This window comes from Ictidomys tridecemlineatus, unplaced genomic scaffold, assembly GCF_052094955.1.
Source record: "Ictidomys tridecemlineatus isolate mIctTri1 unplaced genomic scaffold, mIctTri1.hap1 Scaffold_601, whole genome shotgun sequence".
Lineage (NCBI taxonomy): Eukaryota > Metazoa > Chordata > Mammalia > Rodentia > Sciuridae > Ictidomys > Ictidomys tridecemlineatus.
In genome coordinates, this window is record NW_027524096.1 from 42,336 (window position 1) to 61,694 (window position 19,359).

Sequence of the window (19,359 nt, forward strand, 5' to 3'; positions counted from 1 at the left end):
TGTAGTGGCAGTCAGGACCAAAATTTTCAGTGCATCTGCCTCTTCTAACCCACAAAGGCAGCCTGCATCCCAGAGCACACTTGGTGCACAGATCCCTGGCCCATTGCTGTCATCTCAGTGAGATGAGAGTGTGTCTGCGCATAGGCAGTTTGGTCCTTTGACCTGAGTGGAATGTGGCTCCCCAGGGAGAGGGGAGATGGAAGGTACAGGCAGATATTTGTACCAGGATTATTCTAGTAGCACGTTGCCAGAACCCAGGCGATATATGGAGGACACACTCAGGTAGCAGGATAACAAGATTGTGCCCTTGTATATGTAGCTGAGATTTCTCCTGAATGTTTGACCACAGTCTTCTGGGTAGCTCCTCTAAAAGCCATTCTCTGATGACATTTGTCCCACCCTGATCTACGTGACATGTCAGGAGAGAGTGACAAGCCTCATCCGCAGGGCCTTGGACCAAAATTTGTTGCAGCATGAGGATGTGGACAACTTTGAGCTGCTGAGAATGATGTCTCTGCATGAGAGTAAGTAGGACAATCAGACAGTGGGGAGACATGATCCACAGTGGGCTCAGGATAACTCACAGCCAAGAGAAAGTGGGCCTTGGCCCTAAAATAGCCAGAGTGTGGTGGGCCTGGTGCAGGAAACCAAGTGCAGTGATGGGCGTGTCCAATGTGGAGGTGTTCAGTGCGGCCCCAGGGGGCTGCTGGACCTCCCGAAACGTGTTCTCCCCTGGACCTGGTCTGGCAATGCAAAGCTAATATCGATGAGGGCAAGGCAGAGAGAGGCTCAATCCATCATCAGTTTGGTTTATGGCTCACTGATAAGGATGCCTTCAAATGAAGAGGAGCAGAGCATGGGTCCTGATTGGATCAGCATTGCTATGGACGGAAGCCGCACAGGTCCCAATCCATGGCCAGGATATGAGAAGTCCTGCCTACTCAAGAATGTCAGGATTGCAGCAACTGGGAACAGCACTCAGTGAAGAGGAAGTCAAGGCCAGGGGACAGCCTGTTTGGGTTCTTTTTGGAACAATTCCAAGTCCTCTGTGCCTGGGTGCCCATCTCCTGGAGATATCAGAATGGCCAGGTTATTATTCCTTCCAGCAACAAAGAAGGGCATCTGAAGAACAGAGGCCACAATGCTGAGCTGTCCACAATGCCAGTGCTCTTTCCTTTCTTGTGAGCCCGACACTCCTAGCCTCCACCATCCCAGCCTGTCCACAGTAGAACCCACCATCTGTCGGGCACGTAAGTGAGTTTTCCCATTTTCACACACCGCCTCATTTGAGTTGGCTCTGTCTCACACATGAGGAAGACTGAGGTGCAAGGAGCTGGGCAAGGGGCAGTGTCTGCGAATCTCAGGGACTTGGGAGGCAGTGCAGGGGGATGGGGATTTCCAAACAGCCTCAGAAACTTAGGGAGACCCTGTACCCAAGTCAAAAGGCCTGGGAATGGTCTCAGTGCTTAAGTGCCTCTGGTTTTATCCCTAGTAAAAAAATAAGCCAGTCAAAAGGAATTACCAAACCGAGAATCTACAAAGGTGATTTCAGAAACAGACTTTCAACCCAAGCATCAGTTGAGAGCAGGCTCCAGACCAGGGGAGGTTTGTGTGTAACAGACGTCAAAAGGGAGGACTACGGGGGGCCTGGAACCCACTAGGTGTGATGGCATCTATGCCTTATGGCAGGAGGGTGGCAGTGATGCTGGCCCTCTCCTAGATTTTGGAAACCTTGTTTTCATTGGGGAAGCTTTATGGAGGTGGAATCTATTTTAGCAATCCTGGTCCAGGTGAGGTGCTGACTACCACAGGTAGAAGCCTATCCAGAATGGGGTGTCTGTTATTCAGTCTTTCCTGACTGTGACAATGACAAAGAAAGGAAGTCACTTGTCTTCGGTCTTGGTTTCACTCCTGGCCATTGATTGAGAACTGATTTCATCTTGGACTACTGAACGGAGGCTGCATCTGGGCAGAAGAGTGTGATAGATTTGAACTCCTCAGGACGCCCCATCATTGCCAGAGAAAGAAGGAGAAGGAGGAGGAGGAGAAAGAGACACTCCTGAGTGGGGAGAGGATCACACGATAAAGAGCAGGAGGCAGAAGAAGAAAAAGAAGGAGGTGAACAGAAGGAAGGGTGGAGGGAGATACACAAGAAGAAGAACAAGAAGGAATCAGGTAAGAACAGGAAAAAGACCCAGAAAGAACTACAAGAAGATGCAGGACAGAAAGAAGAGCCAGAAGAACAAGAACCAGAATAAAAGTACTAAGCAGACAGCTCCTGATGAGAAACAAGGGGAAAGAGATCGAACCTAGAAAGCAATAGAGTTCTCCAGGGAACCACCCTGCTGAAGTCCTCCCATGTCCATGCCCAACACACCTCTGATGGATACCACCTCCCCTCCACGTATTCATCCATGAGTAGATTCATCCAGGGCAAGGGGATGAATTCCCCCACCATCCAACGCTTCCCTGAATGCCCATGTGTGAGCATGGCTGCCCTGGGGAGAAAGGCCTAAGCACAGGAGCCTTTGCCAATCCTGATGCAGAGCCTAGCAGTGTCCCTTTGGCAGATCCAACCTGCACTGAGAAGTTCTGGGCCCAAGGTGCTGTTTCCATTGCCAGGTGCTCTTTTGGTTTAGAATCCTGTACATCATCTTCTCCAGGGAAGAATCACTAAGGGAGTCTTTGGTGGCACTGTAGCTGGATAGGAGGGCTCTCAATTCTGGTGCAGGCTCGCCCTGGCGGAGACTCTCAGGGGTTGTGGGTGTTTTGTGGTCCAATCCTTGAGTGCCACCTAACAATTCTCTCCACTTTGCTCTGCAGAAATCAAGGTCCCTGACCACTCACTGATGTATCTGTCCATGAATCCACAAATCAAATATTATTTCATCGTGAGGAAACGCCGCGAGGTCAAGGGAAAGGAGGTAAACACCTACCTTATTCAAGCTGTACTTGTGCTGCCATTCCACTCCCACCTGGGGAAATGAGAAGCCTGAGCACCTGGACATATGTGCTAGAAGCCCATAGAGCCAACTGACAGGCTGGGGTGGCTTTCTGTTTCTGGGTTTGCTGATGTTCCATCCCCCACAGTTCTCAGAATCAACCTGCAAGTCCTCCAGGCCGCTTTCCCACAGGCAGGTGGGAGACACCTGCTTAATTCGTGTCCACTTAGAAACACAAAGTCCAAAGATGGCCAAGACTGTTTTGGTAAGCCTGGGAGCAGGAATGTCCCCTGGTGCTTACACCTGGGTGGGGAGCAGACACTGGTCCAATACCATGGACTACTCATGCCCTCTTGATTTGGAGCTTCTGGATGATCAGGAGGATAGATGGGAATCAAGAAGGAAGAGGTCAGTGTGAAGGGCTGGAGCTGAGATGAGGGAGAGCAGCAGCTTGTCCACCGCCATGTCTGAGGGAGTCTGTGTGTCAGGTGGCAGCATGCAGTCCAGAAGGGCAGAGGCAGGTATGGGTGACAGATGAGAACAGGCCAGGACCTAGGTTGCAGGTTCCTCTGTATGGGATGCTGGCCTCTATGGAGCAGGACACCAGTATGAGGTTCTGCATGTTCCTTGAACAAGGAGCTGAGAGGGTCTCTCTGCAGAGTCAGTATGGATGTGGAGCAAGCACACTAAATGTCCAGGTAACCCAATGTCCACCCTTGGCGGAACAGGTGCCCTCGTACACCCAGCCAGCACTGAGCCTCTGGAGGCCAGGAGCTCTCATGGCTATCTTTCATCACTCCTGAGTGTGGTCATGTTCCTGGGTCTGATTTGGGCCCTGGCAATCCAGACCAAAGCCTCTAGGTTTTGTGCCTAGGCCATTCCCAATGCCGCCTGCATCCTCGGGCAGACCTGGGATCTTGGAGGCTATTGTCCCATTCCTCCCAACTTGTGGGATGAGATTGCATCTGTATGCAGGTAGTGGGGTCCTTTCACTTGGAGAGAAGTGCAGCTCCACAAAGAGCAATGGCAGGTCCAGGAAGTCCTATGTACAAGGATTGGGCTAGTAGCCTATGGGAAGAGCCCACGCGATGAGCAGGAGGTCAGCCTCAGGTAGTAGGGTCATGGATGTTGCCCTTGTATTTAGAGTGGAGGTGCCTCCAGAATGCCCCTGCCCACTGTCCTTGAGTAGTCACTTCAAGGCCCATTTCCTGAAGGCCTGTCTTCCATGCTGCTCCAGGTGACCTGCCACGATCGGGCTCCTGTCGTCATCCGCAGGGCCCTCGAGCTACACTTGCTTACTCAGGAGAAGCCGGAGGAATATGAGCTGGGCCAAATCATCTCTCACCGTCAGAGTAAGTGGGACAATCAGATGACAGAGAGCAAGGGTCAGGATGTGGACTCAGGTCAACTCTTAGCACCAAAGAGCAGTCTCTGACCCCCAAGAACACTCCAACAGGGTGTGTTGGGCTCGTGCACAAAGCCAACTGCACTTCTGCTGGTGTAAGCTCTCCAGGTGTTTTGGTATACCCCAGTGGCTAGTGCGGCTCCCCACCAGGTGCCCTGCCCAGGACATGAAGACGCATGCAAAGCTGACATCATTGAGGAGTGAGGAGGAAAGCCTCTTTCCAGGAGCAGTATGGTTCTGTGGTCTGAGATAGGAGTGGTTTCAGAGGAACATGGGAATGCATGGGCTAAAGATGGAACTGGCATTTTGTGGACTGAAGCAGTAGGATTGAAAGCCTTCTGTGTGACCAGAAAACCACTGCCTGGGCAGAGCATTGCCAAGATTCTAGCAAGCAGTAACAGGATGAAATTGGGAAGAAAACACAGCCTGGGAGACAGCTTGAATCATCTGTTTTTGCATCAATTCCATGGTCTTCCGCACCTGAGTCCACTAGCCAAGGAGTGATCCCAATAGCCAGGTTATGATCCCTAACTAGAGTCAGATGAGGGCTTCCTGAGCACGTAGCCACAGAGCTCATCTGATAATAATGTCAGCGCTTTTTCATTGGTTGGTTGGTTGGCTTTTGTGAGCCAAACACCTCAGCAGCCATTATCCCAGCCTATGTACGCTGAAGACCACCATCCCAATGAGTTCTAGGATCACTTGTCTCCTATCTTAACCTCCTGTTAGGTTAGTAGAGTCTATGGAAGAGGAAGTCTGTCTGGGGCCTTGGTACCCTAAGAAATTCATAGCAGAGATCCCCACATCCAACCCAGAAGGGATAGAGAACAGGCTCTAGGTTAGAGGAGGGCGACAGGAAAGAGGTGTTCAGAGGAAGAAGAAGCTGGCTGTTGTATTCCCCCACTTGGGGTCATGGCACCACTGGGCCATACACCATGTCGGAGGGAAGCAGTCCCTTTGCTGGTCTTTGGAATCATTGTTCTCAGGAGGGCAGCATTTGGAATGTGGCCTCCATTCTCAGAAGCCTGGTTCACATGGAAGCAGGCTCCACCAACGCAGAAGCGTGGCTCTAATGTGGTATCCGTGCTGGTCAGCCTGTCCTCACCGTGGCCATACTTGAGAATCCTAGGCCTTTTCTCTGGGTTTCACAACTTTCTCTTTGGTTGTGCACTGAGGCTGTCCATAAAGCTCTAGTGTGTGGCAGTGGAGAGCTCCTCAGCCCTTGCCACAAAGGCATAGACTGGGAGAGAGAGAACAAGGCTGGGAGAGAGGGAGAGAGAGAAAGACGGAGAGGAGAAGGAGGACCTCTACTTGGAGAATGAGGATTCAGTGGAGCCAACAGGGACAAGGTACTGGTGCCCAGGGCGCACTCCTGTTTAGGTCTTCCTCCAAGCATGCTCAACCTTTCTTCCAGTCCCTCCCACCTCCCAGTAGTGTATTCATCTTGAATGAGAATTTCATGTTGACATCAGAGCACTCACCATCCAATGCTTCCTTCCAAACCCACCTGTGAAGATGGCTCATGTGGGGTCTGAATCTTCGGCACTTTTGTGGGAGATTTCAGATGCAAACCCTAGTGGTGTGCTTTGGCAGACGCAAGAGGACCTGGGATGTTTTGGAGTCCAAAGCCTTTGGTAGGAACAGACATTAGGTCTGTTGAAGTGCTCTGCCTAGTTCTTCCTCAGGGAGGACTGTGGAGGCTGTCTTGTTGGTATTGGTGCTGAATTGGAGAGCTCTCAGGTGTGTGGCTCAGTTCGTTTCTGGCACAGGCTCTCAGATGTTGGGGTGTCCCAGGGAGCACCTCCTGAGCCACCTTATTTTGTACACCCCTCTCTCCCCAGAGCTGAGGATTCCAGCGCAGGCCAACGTATTTTACGCAAAGAACCCTCACACGAAACCCAACTTCGTGCTGAGGAAAAGGAGCCTCTCCCAAAAGAATGATGAGTGGATCCAGCCTCAACCTCCCTCTCGTCCTGCAAAGAAGGCTCCAGCCCTCCTGAGGATGCTTGCAAAACCATTCTGCTGCTGTGTGCCTGGGCGGGGCTGAGGCAGCCCAGGAATATTTACATTGATTACTATTTGCTTCAAAGTTTGAATCTATAGTTTGCCATTGTCTTTGACCTTGTTTAGTAACACAGTTGTTACTCTATCCTGTATTTGTTGTTCCCATTAATATATTATTATTTTAAAATATATATGTTTTTGTTACCTGATCTACTGTGATGATTTGTTACCTGATCTACTGTGATGGTTTTTGATCAAAATTGTGCATTTGATGATAATGAATGCCATGCATTTAGGAACCTGTAGACTCTAGACAATGAATGAATGTCTACTGTTGCATGGACTGGTCTGCAGAGTCCTGTAGCATTTGAGCTTGTGTGAGGGCTTCATAGGGCTTGCAAAAAGTCCGGGTCAGATGGTCCTGCATGAAGCTTAGCTCCTAGTGGTCTCCTCTACAGCATAAGGGCCAAGGAGAAACCCACTTCCACACAGAAGATGGGAAGCTACCTTATGAAGGTGATCGTAGGTGTGGGACCCTCTTGCTAGGACCCTTTTTCTATTGGGCCAAAACTGTGCTCTGAATGTGATTGCTGAGAAGAGCTTGGAATTTCCTGATTGAAACAGTTCATGCAAGCTGCTTCCACTTGCAGGAACAAAGTGTGTTCTCGTTGAGCACTTTGGGGTGTCCCAGGTTGCACTAGAGTGTGTCAGAAGCACTTGTAATGATTGGCATTCACGGTTTCACATTGAAGCCTCTGTGCCATCTGTCAACCACTGATGGCTGCAAGTGGGTACCCTGCCTTTCAATGAGTTTTCTGAAAAAGTAGGAGTTTTGAAGAACTGATCTTCTCAGCATTCCCCTTGCCTCCCCAAGTTGGGTGATGTCAATTATACAGGCTTCCTTGGGAGCACACATTTTATATTGAGCTGGAATTGGACTCTGGATGCGATTGCTGAAAATAGCTGGGGAATGGGAGAATGGAAGCTGTTTGCTGCAAGCAGTTTCAATTTGCTTTGTTGATTAACTTTGTTGTGAGCACATGCTATTTTTTTTCCTGTGGACCTAGAAGAATTCAAAACTGCTTCTTACAGGTGACAGGCATGCTTACACATTGAAGCCTCTGTGCCATTGATAAAAAAAAAACAGTTCACTCATGTGGGCACCTGCACTTCAAGTGAATGTTGTAAACAAGTGTGACAAATGGATGTCAGTGAGACTTTGGAGAACTGATCTTCTCAGCTGGTCCTCTTTTCCCCTGAAAGTTGGTGATGCTAGATTCAAGAGAACTCTTTCTGGCACCCTTCATGTTTCATGCCTGAACTGTGCTCTGAAAGTTCTTGAGGAGAACAGCTTAGAAGTGCAGAAGTGAAGCTGTTTGTTGAAGCAGCTTCAAGTGGCACAAGCTAACTTGTTCTCAGTGAACACGTGGGGATTTTCCCTGGTTGAAGCAGTGTGAATGAGAATGGCTTCTCAGAGCTGGTAGGCATGTTTGCATTTGGCAAACTTTGCCATCTGTCACCCAGAGTTCCTTGCATGAAACCTACATTTCCAGTGTTTTCAGAAAGGTGTGATGAGTGGGTTTCCATGGAATTTTGTGAAATTGATCTTTTCAGGCAGTCCTCATTGCCTTCTCAAAATTGTTGATCCTGGTGCAAGGGCTCTCTTATCAGCCAACATTGTATTTTGGGCCTGACCTCGGCTCTGAATGTACTTGCTGTACTTCCCATCTTTCCTCTCTCTGGTCCACTCCTCAGATCCCATCCTCCTTTCAATAGGGCCTCATCCAGGAAGCCTGCCCATGTGCCTCCCACTTGATTTCAACTTCTCCAGTGCACTTATTGTCAAAGCAGGGACTCCCAGGAGAGAGGGCTCTCCATTCTGCACACTGAAATTTCTCAGCAGGGAGGACTCCTCCATGCTTGGATGGCGGGGCTTCAATCACCTGGAAGGTGGAAATAGGAGGCTGGTGGTGTTCCTAGCCAGCATGCTGGTGACTGCAGTGCATTTAATCTATGGCCCTCAAGGAGGTATATGCTGCAGATTTGTGTACTTCTGCATCTGCATGCACACAGTTCTTCATGTGGGGAAAAAAGCAATGTTCTCAAAGTTTGCTTTATATTATACTCAACTGGTAATTTACAATCCCCAGTGTCCCATCTTAGCCCAGAGCCATTCCATCAGCCCAGGGCCAGTGGGTGGTCCAGCGGTCAGTACTATGCACAGCTCCCAGGTGGCTCCAGTGTGTAGCTGAATTTGAGAGCCAGTGTACTGTAGGATTTGCCCTTGAGGTTAGAATTCATTGACTTCCTCTTATGTCATTTCACTGGTTCAGGATATTCCTTGTCTCATGGACTATTCTGTGAAATCTTCAAGTTAGCCATCTCTGGTCATTTCTTCCATTTGATGGCACCTGGTTCAACAGCTTGTTCTTGGGTGGGGTCGGTCATGGGCAGTCCTGGGTCACAGAGAGGGACAGGAAGACCCTAATGTGGAATGGTGGTGTAGAGAGTAAGGGTGGGGCCAGAGCCCACACTGTGGTTAGGGTAGGGAAGGGATCTGAAGAGACTACCTTGAATGCGAGCTCTGGCTGCAGTTAACCAGGAATCAGGGCCTGGAAATGGAAGCCATGACAGGGCTTCTGACTAGAAAGGAGACATCCTTCTGGGCTGAGGTGAAGGTCCAGCCAGACAGAGGAAAAGAGAGAGGATGCAGGAGAGGCGGATGATCTAGATCACAGAGCAGCTCCGTCATCATATCTTAGAGAGTGAATTTTTTCTTCCAGTATTTTTGGTAAGTTTATTCACGTGCATCTGAAAACACCTTGTTTGTTGGAGAGGCCAGCTCAACCACCACAGGCGATGATATCTTGGTGGATGTGCATTGTAAAAGGAGGTGAGGTTGGTGCCAATAGAGTGTGTGGGCACTCAGGCATTGGCAAGCTTGCTTTGGAGAGAGAATCCTCTAAATGTTATTGGGCTGGCTTTTGCAAGCTCTTGTGGTTTTGCTAGATGTAGAATTCTTCCACACAATTTAGCATGAGTATATTTTAGACAGCATGGTTGCTGGGGGGGGCAGATTGGGGGCAAGTGCTGGGGGTCCATGTAGATCATGCTACTACTGGTGTTGGCTACCTATAATGGCAACAGCGTTTTGCTACTGCTGAAAAATATTGAACAAGTCTCTGGCCCAGTAATCCATTGCTGAACTACATCACAAACAAAAAGACATTGAGTGAGGGTGAGGACCAGAAGAGCCCGGGAACCACTTTACAGCAGCCTTGAAGTCCTAAACTCTGGTACATCATATGCCCCTACTTGGTAAGTTGTGTGAAAGAGACTTGTCCTGAATTCTTTTTACATGCCAAAATACAGCTTGTCTTTTCTCCTAAACCTATCAGGGCAGTCAGAGCAGCCAAAAAGAACCAACAACAGGGGTAAAATGGCCAGATAGACTGAGATCACTGCAAACATTTCTAGAACCTTCTTTTGTGCTCTGCCTTCCCTGAGGTTAAAGTGTAGAGAACCGGCGATCCAGATTTGTTAGCAAGTAGTTTTCTTAGGAGGTGATGCTAGAAAACTCCAGGTGGGAACAGGAAGTGATTAGGAACTGGAAGACAGGGTGTACCAGCCAGTTGTTGTCACTGAGTGACTAAGCACAGTCCTGCTAAGGAGTGCTGGGGGTCCATGTAGATCATGCTACTAATAGAAGCCCTCCTACAGGGTGAGAGAGCTGGTGTGTTCTCTACCCATTCCTGCCAGCCATGACGGGAAGCTGCTGCTGGCCTTCATTGTAGGACAATAGGCCATGGTATTGGGGGCGGGAGGTCAGCTGGGGTGTGAAGAAATGGCATAGTGCTGGACAATGTCATCCAGCTTTGAATCCCCTGGGATCTTTAGCAGGGCAAGGTCAGAGACTGTGCTCAGTGCAGCGTCTACTTCTCAGCATAGTGCCAGGCACACAGCAGAACTTCATCAATACCCGTGGAATGCTCTGGCTCGCCCCAGCCCTTCTCTAGGCCTCTCAGCTGGGCTCTCTCTGCTGGTCCTGTCTGTTCTAGTATATTCAGCTCTTGCTTCTTCATATTTCGCTTTCCTGAATTGTGTCCTCTTTCTCCACACTCCTGTGGTCACTCTTTCTCCACACTCCTGTGGTCCCAAATGGCTGTGTGGCGGGGCTGTGGCAGAGAGATCTCATTACTACCAGAGATGGAGTTTTTAAGCCAAATAAGACACATGCTCTGCTGCTAAGGATGGTCTTCAGCATAACGTGAGGTAGAAGGTTTGAAATTAGGATTGTCCTCCCAATCTTAAGGCATGTCATCCCTGTGTGCAGACCAGGAAGTGCCCTGGGAAGAAAGGCAGGTATGGGTTTGGAATCAGACCAGCATGAGAAGAACACTTTCACTGCTTACTGGACAATGACCTTGGGCATGTTCTGTAACCTCTTGGGACCTCAGTGTTTACATATCTGAAATGTGGATAGTTGTATGACTGATTTCAAGAGGTGGGTAGAGAGAATCCTAGAAGTAGAGAAAGAATACACACAGCATCTGTGAAGCACCCGCCCCCACCTTTAGTCTTTCCATGATTTTCTAAGTGTGTGTTGATTGACTGTTGGTTACAGCATGCCTGTAGATCTACCTGAGGTCCCGTCTAATTTTGCCCAGTATCCACATTTGCAAGGACACCTTCTAATAGAATTGGATCTAGGAAGCTGGGGTCCCTTTGCAGAACATACAGGATCCACAGCAAAGTTCAAGCCCCTGAGACAGAGGGCTTCTGCTGGTGTCCTCATGTCCTCATGGGCACTGCAATGCCTTTTTCCACCGAAGTTCATTGAGAGCCTGGTCCAGGCCAGGCCAGGGCTCCCTGCTGAGGATGTGGCAGAGAAGGAAGCACATGCCTGGCTGGCTTGTAGGGGAACAGTCGGGGGCAAGACAGGCCAGTGATGGTGAAGACAAGACCAGTTAGTTGACTTGTCCGAAGGTCTTGGAGCCAAGCACTTTTCTAAGCACCTTATCATAAAAGCTTCCTCATCCCTCAATAGTTGCAGGAGGAACAGTGCTTTGGTTGTCCCCATTTTCCATAGGTGACAACTGAGGCACTGACAGATCAGGTCACTTGGCCAAGGTCATGGAGATAGCACAGGGGGAAGTGTTGGCTGCAAACCCTCCCATGTGGCTCCAGCTTTGGGCTCTTTATCCCCCCCGGCCTGCAACCTCTTGGTCATGCTGTGGCCCCTGTGACCTGTCTGTCACCAAATAGTGATTCACTGCAGGGCCTTTCCCGAGTCCTCTTCCACCTCAGAGTGCCTGTGTCTCACAGAGAGTTAACCAGTTTCCTGGGCCCCACTGGAGTTCCTGGTTTTGCCAATCTGGGGCGGGGTCTGAGAATGTGTGTTTGTAACAAGGTCCCAGGTGACCCTGAAGCTGATGGGTCTCAACACAGGTGACTTTCCTCCTCCCCTCAGGTCATTTGACAATGCCTAGAGACCTTTTGTGTTATCACAAGTCAGGGGTGCTGGTGCACAACTCAAGTAGAGGCCATGGGTGCTGCTAAATGTCTACCACTACACGGGGAAGGCCTCTACAGACTAAGAAGGCAGGTGTGGGTTTGGCATCTGTGAAGCACCCCACCCCCGTCATTAGTCTTTCCATGATTTTCTAAGCGTATGTTGATTGGCTGTTGGTTACAACATGCCTGCAGATCTACCTGAGGTCCTGTCTAATCCACACGGATGGAGAAGCTCACTTTTGCTCAGTTGCTACATTTGCAAGGACACCTTCTAATAGAATCGGATCTAGGAAGCTGGGGTCCCTTTGCAGAACATACAGGATCCACAGCAAATTCAAGCCCCTGAGACAGAGGGCTTTGCTGTTGTCCTCATGTCCTCATGGGCACTGCAATGCCTTTCTCCACTGATGTTCATTGAGATCCTGGTCCAGGCCAGGCAGGGCTCCCTCAACACAGGTGACTTTCCCCCTCCCCTCGGGTCACTTGACAATGCCTAGAGACCTTTTGAGTTATCACAAGTCAGGGGTGCTGGTGCAAAACTCAGGTAGAGGCCATGGGTGCTGCTGAATGTCTACACTGCATGGGGAAGACCTCTACAGACTAAGAAGGATGTGGCCTGATGGGCCAAGGGCGCCAAGGTGAGGAACCCAGTGTGGAGTACAAGCACATGAGCTTGGGTGTGTTCAGGTATGGCCTCGGGGCTTGTTTCAAATGTGGCTTCTGTCAGTGCAAAACTCCAGCACCTCTGAGTGGCAGCGTTTCTGACAAGCTCTGAGCAGCAGCAGTGTATTCTGAAATTTTTTTGTATACATATAATTTTACCCATTTTCACAATTATTTGATAGGTGTCATTAATGTTTTAATTGTTAGAATTTTTATGTGTGTGTGTGTGTGTGTGTGTATGAGGTTTGGAAACAGGGCATAAATTTGGCCTTCTTCATGGGCCATATTAATATACACAACTGCTAACAGATGCTTAGCAGTAATTATAATCACATTTCTTTCCTTTAATCTTTCCATGAAGATGTGCCTTTCATGTGTAAAAACAAGTGTTTTCAAAATTGACTCTCTGGACAGATCTTTGGGCTCAGGTGTCAGTGTTCCAAACTGTGCCAGAAAACACCAAATCTGATTTCACAGACTGGGCTGTCCTTAGCTCTGGCCTCCAAATTCATTCCCCTTCCTGGCTGTACAACCTATGAGACTTGCCAGAAAGGAAGAGCCATGGAAGATTTTAAGGAGGACAGCCACAGGATCCTCTTTGCTCCTAGCCTCTTGAGAAAATAATAAAAACAATCACATCAAGCAAATACATGGTCTAGAACCTTCTTCTGTAAATAATTAGTATTTACCATATTGATATGTGTGCCGTGGTCCAAATTGTATTTCAGAGAGAGAGAGAGAGAGAGAGAGAGAGAGAGAGAGAGAGAGAGAGAGAGAGAGAGAATGTGTGTGTGTTTGATTCTTAAGAATCAAAGCCAGAGAACAGAGATAATTCTATTAGCTGCATCTGGATAGCACTTGGCCTCCTTTCCTAGCAGGGAAAGACCTGAAGTCAATGGCAGAGCTTGTTCATGGTGTAGCCAAGTTGTCTCTGCGGCATTTTTAATGCTAGAGCATCTGTTCTGAGAATTTTAGTATAGCACCTAATTTTTTTATCTTTGCAGGAACTTGCAAATGTGGGTGTTGAATGAGGGGTATCCATCAGAGGAGAAAAGTTCTTGTTTTGGAGATGGAGAATGTCTAAAGGCTTGTTAGAATGAGTGGAATGAGGTCACTTAAGACTTCAATGAGAGATAGCAAAAGCAAGGGTAGGGGATGGGGTTATGGCTCAGAGGTAGAGCACTCACCTCACATGTGCAAGGCCCTGGGTTCGATCCTCAGCACCACATAAATAAATAAATAAATAAAGTTATTAAAAAGAAAAGCAGGGGTGAGGGTGGATATACAACAAGCCTCTGAGATGTTCTTTCCATGTCAGAAGGTAGCAGGACATTGGAGCAATGCCTGTGCATCCACTGCTCAGTTCCATCTTGGGGGCAGACCCAGCACTGCAAGCTGATGAGGAACAGGACATAGAAAAGCCATTTACTGCAGATGACATGATTGAGCATCTGGCTCATCCCAGAGGATGGGGGAGGCAGATGCAAGCCAGGCTTGGAGGACCCCATGGAGTACCACCAGGTGACCAACAGCCAGTTCAAAACTCCATTGTTCCTTAGAAAACTTGGATTAGAACCACCATTTGGCCCAACTACCCCACTCCTGGGCCTATACCCAAAGGACTTAATATCAGCATACTGTAGTAAGTCAGCCACACCAATGTTTATAGCAACTCAGTTCACTAAGCTAAACTGTGGAAGCAACCTAGATGTTCTGCTGTGGATACAAAAACATTATCCTATATAAACACAATGGACTAATGCTCAGCATTAAAAGAAAATATAATGATACCATTTGCAGGTAAATGAATGGAGTTGGAGACTATCATGCTAAGTGAAGTAAGCCAATCCCATAAACCCAGAGGCTGAATGTTCTTCTCTTAAGAACTAGATGCTGATCCAAAATGGGGGGAATGTGAGAAATGGAGAAATTTTGATCAAATGGGACGGAGGAGAGGGAAGGATGTATGGGGCAGGATAGATGGTGGAATGAGATGGACATTATTCCCCCAGGTACATGGATGAGTAACATAGGGTGCAATGCTACATCGTGTCCAATTAGGTAAATGAAAAATTGTGTTGCAATAGTGTACAGTGAATCCAAATGCATTCTTGCCGGGGTCCTGCCCTAGCGAGGTCCAGGGAGTCCTGAAGGATGAGTGGCGTCGGCAAAAAGATGAGACAGGAGTCGTTCCATTGGAGCAATCTCCAGAGAGAGATGCAGCTTTCTCTGGGTCATCTTTTATTACAATTTTTCTCATCATTATAGATTCAGAATACGTCATTGATTATATAATTTAAAACTTTGCCGAGACATGACATTTCCTTAACCATGATTGGGGGTACAAAACATGTAACATTAATTTACATTTTTCCAGGATATGACCTTCAGTTGTGTAATTATTAAAAGTACAGAATCATTAATAAAATACGTCACTAATTTACATTTTTCAGATTTTCCCAAGATTTACTATTTTTCCCGAGATATGTTATATTCTTATTAACTAATGCCAAGCTACGTAACCAGACTCTAAGTCTCTTAACCAATCATTAACCTAAAGTACACTTGTACTTTATTTCTAATCTAAAATTCCCATCTAAAAAAGTCCCTTTAAATCTTATATTTAAAATATCCTAAAGTTTATGAAGCATTTGTGAGGCCCTAGGTTCCATCCCCAGTATCAAAACAAATAAAATAAAAATCCCAAAGCCATATACCCTTTGGAAGATGGAGGTGTGGATGTGGCAAGCCGTCATCAGGGCTCACCCCTTATTACACATCAGAGAATTCATACTGGAGAGAACCTTGGGGTGTGTGTGTCGGGGGTGGAGCCATCCCTTCAGAAGCCGGAGAGCTCCCCCTGCTGGTTACAACCCTGGAATGTGGACCATGTGGGGAGACTCTGCTGGCTCTTCTGCTCTTTGTTATACTGGATAATTTGTAGAACAGTCACCTTTTAGGCAAGTGGGTCTATCAAGCTCCTAGTCTACCATGCTAGAAGTTAGTATTATTAAGATTTTTGTTTTGAGATGGGATCCTGCTGTTTTGCCCATGCTGGTCTTGAATTCCAGCAATCCTCCTGCCTCAGTGTGTGGGACTACAGGTGCATGCCATTGCGCCTACCTCTAGAGCAACTCTTTGAATTTGGTAAAACTGAGAAAACCCACTAGTATAACTCAGAACTCGGCATACATCAATTCTTCACCCCAGAGAAAAACCCTGGGAGCTGAAGGAATGTGAGGAAAATTCCTTTCAGATTTGAAATCCACCACATGAGCTGAAAGGAAGCTGAAAATGGCCTGCCCGGTGCCTTCTACCTGCGGAGGCCAGTGTTTAACTGTGCCTGTCCTTGGTCACCACATCCTGTGGATCACGGGGAGGGGTGTCACAGGTGCCAGAGTGACAAGGCTGAGCAGGTGGACAGCCATCAGTGACCTAGCCCAGCCATGATTAGGCTAAGGAGATGGATCTTTAGAGAGCATTGCCCTGCAGACCTTCCTGGGCTGGCCTCCTCCCGTGGGTTCAGCTGTAGTTTGGGGATGAGACTGAAGGCCCTTGACATAGGACACCCTGTGTCCTTGTTTCTCTGTAGCACATTACTGTGTCTGTGAGGCCACAAGTAGTCTGTATCTGAGCAAGAAGCAATTCCCATTGCAACTGCATGCTACTAGATTTGGGATTTTTGGAATGAAATCTTCTTTTAAGATTAAAACCACTAAAATATGGCTGTCATAAAAAATAAAAACCTCAAAAACATTATTCTAAATGAAAGACGGCAGATATCAGAGTCCATATTATATGGTTTTATCCTTAGGAAATGTCCAGAAAAGGACATTTTTCAGAGACAAATGAGATTTAGTGGTGTCCTGAGAATGGCAAATGAGAGTGACCACAATGTTATGGGGACGGGGGGGGGTCTAAAACTTATGATTCAATGTTTTGGTAAATTACAAATCTCTAAAGTGTGGAGAGCCACAATGAATGACCACACCTTCCAGAGGTTCTCTGGTCTTGTGATAACCATTTAAGTAATTTTCTGTTCATCATCTCACCACTCTTATCAGTTGCTGAAGGTCATGTCTCATGCTTCCTCTGAGAAGGGAGCTTCCAGTGGGTTCTCACCAGTTGGGGGTTACTTTGAAAAAAGAATTTGACTTTCCCACGTTGTCTCAGTGCACCTGGCTGATTTCATATTTTTGTACTAGTTGAAAAGCTTTCCTTCTAGAAAACTGCCAATTAAACATTTCCTTAGAAAAATGTAATGGTACCTCCTGTTTTTCAAATTCAGAAATAGATTAGCATAGTTTCATCTTTAGGATAGTGTGGTGTGTTTTTGTGTGTGTGTAATAGAAATTGAGTGCTTTTAGATTTTGCACTGTAATAGTTTCTGATACCAACTGCTCAGAATTGGGATAAACTTCATGGGTTAAAAACATGGTGGTTTACAAGGCTGCCCTCACAGATTTAGGAATCCCCAGACCACCTTCACTTCTGAGAGCTGGCTACAAATTCAGGGCTCCCCACTACCCCTGTATGTTAGATAACTCACTAGAATGATTCTCAGAACTCAGGACAAAGGGCTATGTTTTTGTTGCTTGTTTTTGGTACCAGGGATTGAACCCAGGTGTGCTTAACCACTGAGTCACATCCCCAACCCAACCCTTTTTTATTTTTTATCAGAGACAGGATCTCTCTAAGCTGCTTAGGGCCTTTCTAAGATGCTGAGTCTGCCTCTGAACTTGAGAACCTCCTTCCTCAGCCTCTGGAGTCACTGGATCATGGATATGCACCACCATACAATATTACATTGTCATCATAAATTTAATGATAGCTAAAAGAGACCCAGTAGAACCAGCCTAAGGAAGAGATGTAGATTGGGCAAGGTCTAGGAACTTCCAAATGCAAAGCTCCTGTCATTTTCCAGGAGCACATTAGGCTACCTGCACACTTATGTGTGACAATACACAGAGTACTGCCAACCAGGGAGGCTCACCTGAGATCAGGGTCCAGGGTTTTAATTGGACTTTCATTACACAGATATAGTGGATTCTATCCTTGACCCCTCAGTTGAACCCAGTCACCAGCCCCCTTCCTTTCCCTAGAGGATGGACTGATACCACATGGCTCAAAGCCTCAACCCTCTAATCATTTGGTTGGTAATTCTGGCAAGGCCAGGCTGCCACTCTGCATATCATGTATGGTCGAAGGGCTCTCTTGTTGCTCAGGAAATTCCAAGGAACCGGCAACAAGGATTGACCAAATACTTTATTACATAGCACCCACCTTAAAACAAATCAGTCAAAAATCCTTCTTCACTTATTATTCAATTAAACATGTACCGCAGTCTGTCTGGGCAAAATACCTGGGAGGTGACAAGCAACTTGAAGGTTGAAGCGGGAACTGCTTCATTTCGGGAAAACTCAGCGGAAACTGAGCAAACTGAGCGGGAACTCAAGGTAGTGGGCACCCAAGGTAGTAAGAGCCGCTTTATTGCAGAACAGCAGAGGTATACATACCTAACTGATTACACACAGCTCGACTCAATTAGCATTATCTAGATACAACAGTCAGCCAATAAGGAATCCCCACCAACTTAATGGCTCAGTGGCGTTGTCTTACAAACCACTCCTCCTGGCAAACTGCCAGGCGCCATCTTGGTTTGCGGTCCCCAACAAACATGTAACAAACATGAAGATGACAGACATTCCTCAATAAACAACTGCAGTGTATCACTCCTATTTATAGACTCCCTGTTGAGGAGACTGGAAACCAAAGTCTTTGTCTAACACAGCAGGAGTGAGCTCAGCTACAATTACTAAGGAAGAAGAGGGGGACAGGAATCTGTGCCAAATACTCCAAGACATTTGGAGGTCACCTCAATGACCTTCTCTGGGACTTGGTTTTCTTCTCTAGAAGAGGAAGGGCTTTGCCCATGTGGAAATAAAGGCCTTTCAAATAAGAGCAGTCAGAGATGATTCAGAGGTTCCTATAACCAAGTCATCAGCCACCTCCACCTGCAGCAGACATCCAAATGCATGCAGGGAGTGAGACACATTTACAATGGAAAAAATAATAATAAAAGGAAGCTCATGTGTGCCCCAGGTTGAGAGCTGTTGGCGTGGAAAACTGGGCTTACCGAGCTGGGAGCAGGACATCTCATGTGGCTGCTTCAGGGAGATATGTGACTTTCCATGGTTGGTCCTGAGTTGGTAGTGGGGGCAAAAGACAGAGGAGATTCAGTAATTGACCAAGTTCAGGCCATGTCTGAGATGACTGCTGCACAGGTCACCTTCTGGCTTCCACGATGGTTGCTGAAGAAGTGTGAGCCAGACCTGTGGCTCAGTGGTGTGGCCATCTTCCGCTTGTGTGCTTATGGATCCCCCTTCTGCTCATTCTCTTGCTGGAGAGAGGCTGGCCAATTCAGGGACCACTAGAGATGCTATCTTCACCACGTGGGGAATGTTCCATTGTTCATGTACACCGTAGCACATGATCTTGTTATATCATCTTCATAATATCTGATAAGAAATGGTAGCCGTGCAGAAGAATGGAGCAAATTGTTCTCTTTAATGTGACCTCTAGCCCGTTCATTGATCCAAGTTCAGAAAGAAGCGCAGATGCCACCACGTCAAGCCAATGAGAAATCCAGAGCAATGCAGCAGCCCATCACTTCCTGTGCCAACGCACAGACACAGATCTGTATCCCAGGGAGAGCTGCTGTCAATAACTTATTCCAGAGTTAGTGATACTTTTGTTATTGGTTCCTTGAAAGGTCCTTTGCAAGGAGGTTCAACCTTTCCCCTGTGACTCTTAATAGACAAAATCTTGTGG

At 47.5% G+C, this 19,359-nt stretch overlaps 1 protein-coding gene and 1 long non-coding RNA gene across 4 annotated transcripts in view; one reads left to right on the forward strand and one right to left on the reverse strand.

The window, feature by feature from the left end:
- The window catches only part of LOC144374174 (uncharacterized), a 34,707-nt gene that overhangs the window by 7,046 nt on the left and 8,302 nt on the right, over positions 1–19,359 (reverse strand). The gene's annotated exons all lie outside the window — the stretch shown is intronic.
- Positions 417–19,359, forward strand: part of LOC144374171 (uncharacterized) — a 77,884-nt gene continuing 58,941 nt past the window's right edge. Inside the window, exons 1-4 of the mRNA XM_078037100.1 lie at positions 417–524; positions 2,824–2,924; positions 3,091–3,207; positions 4,180–4,294. The gene's annotated coding sequence lies outside the window, so the exon portion shown is untranslated. The remainder of the gene's footprint in view (positions 525–2,823; positions 2,925–3,090; positions 3,208–4,179; positions 4,295–19,359) is intronic.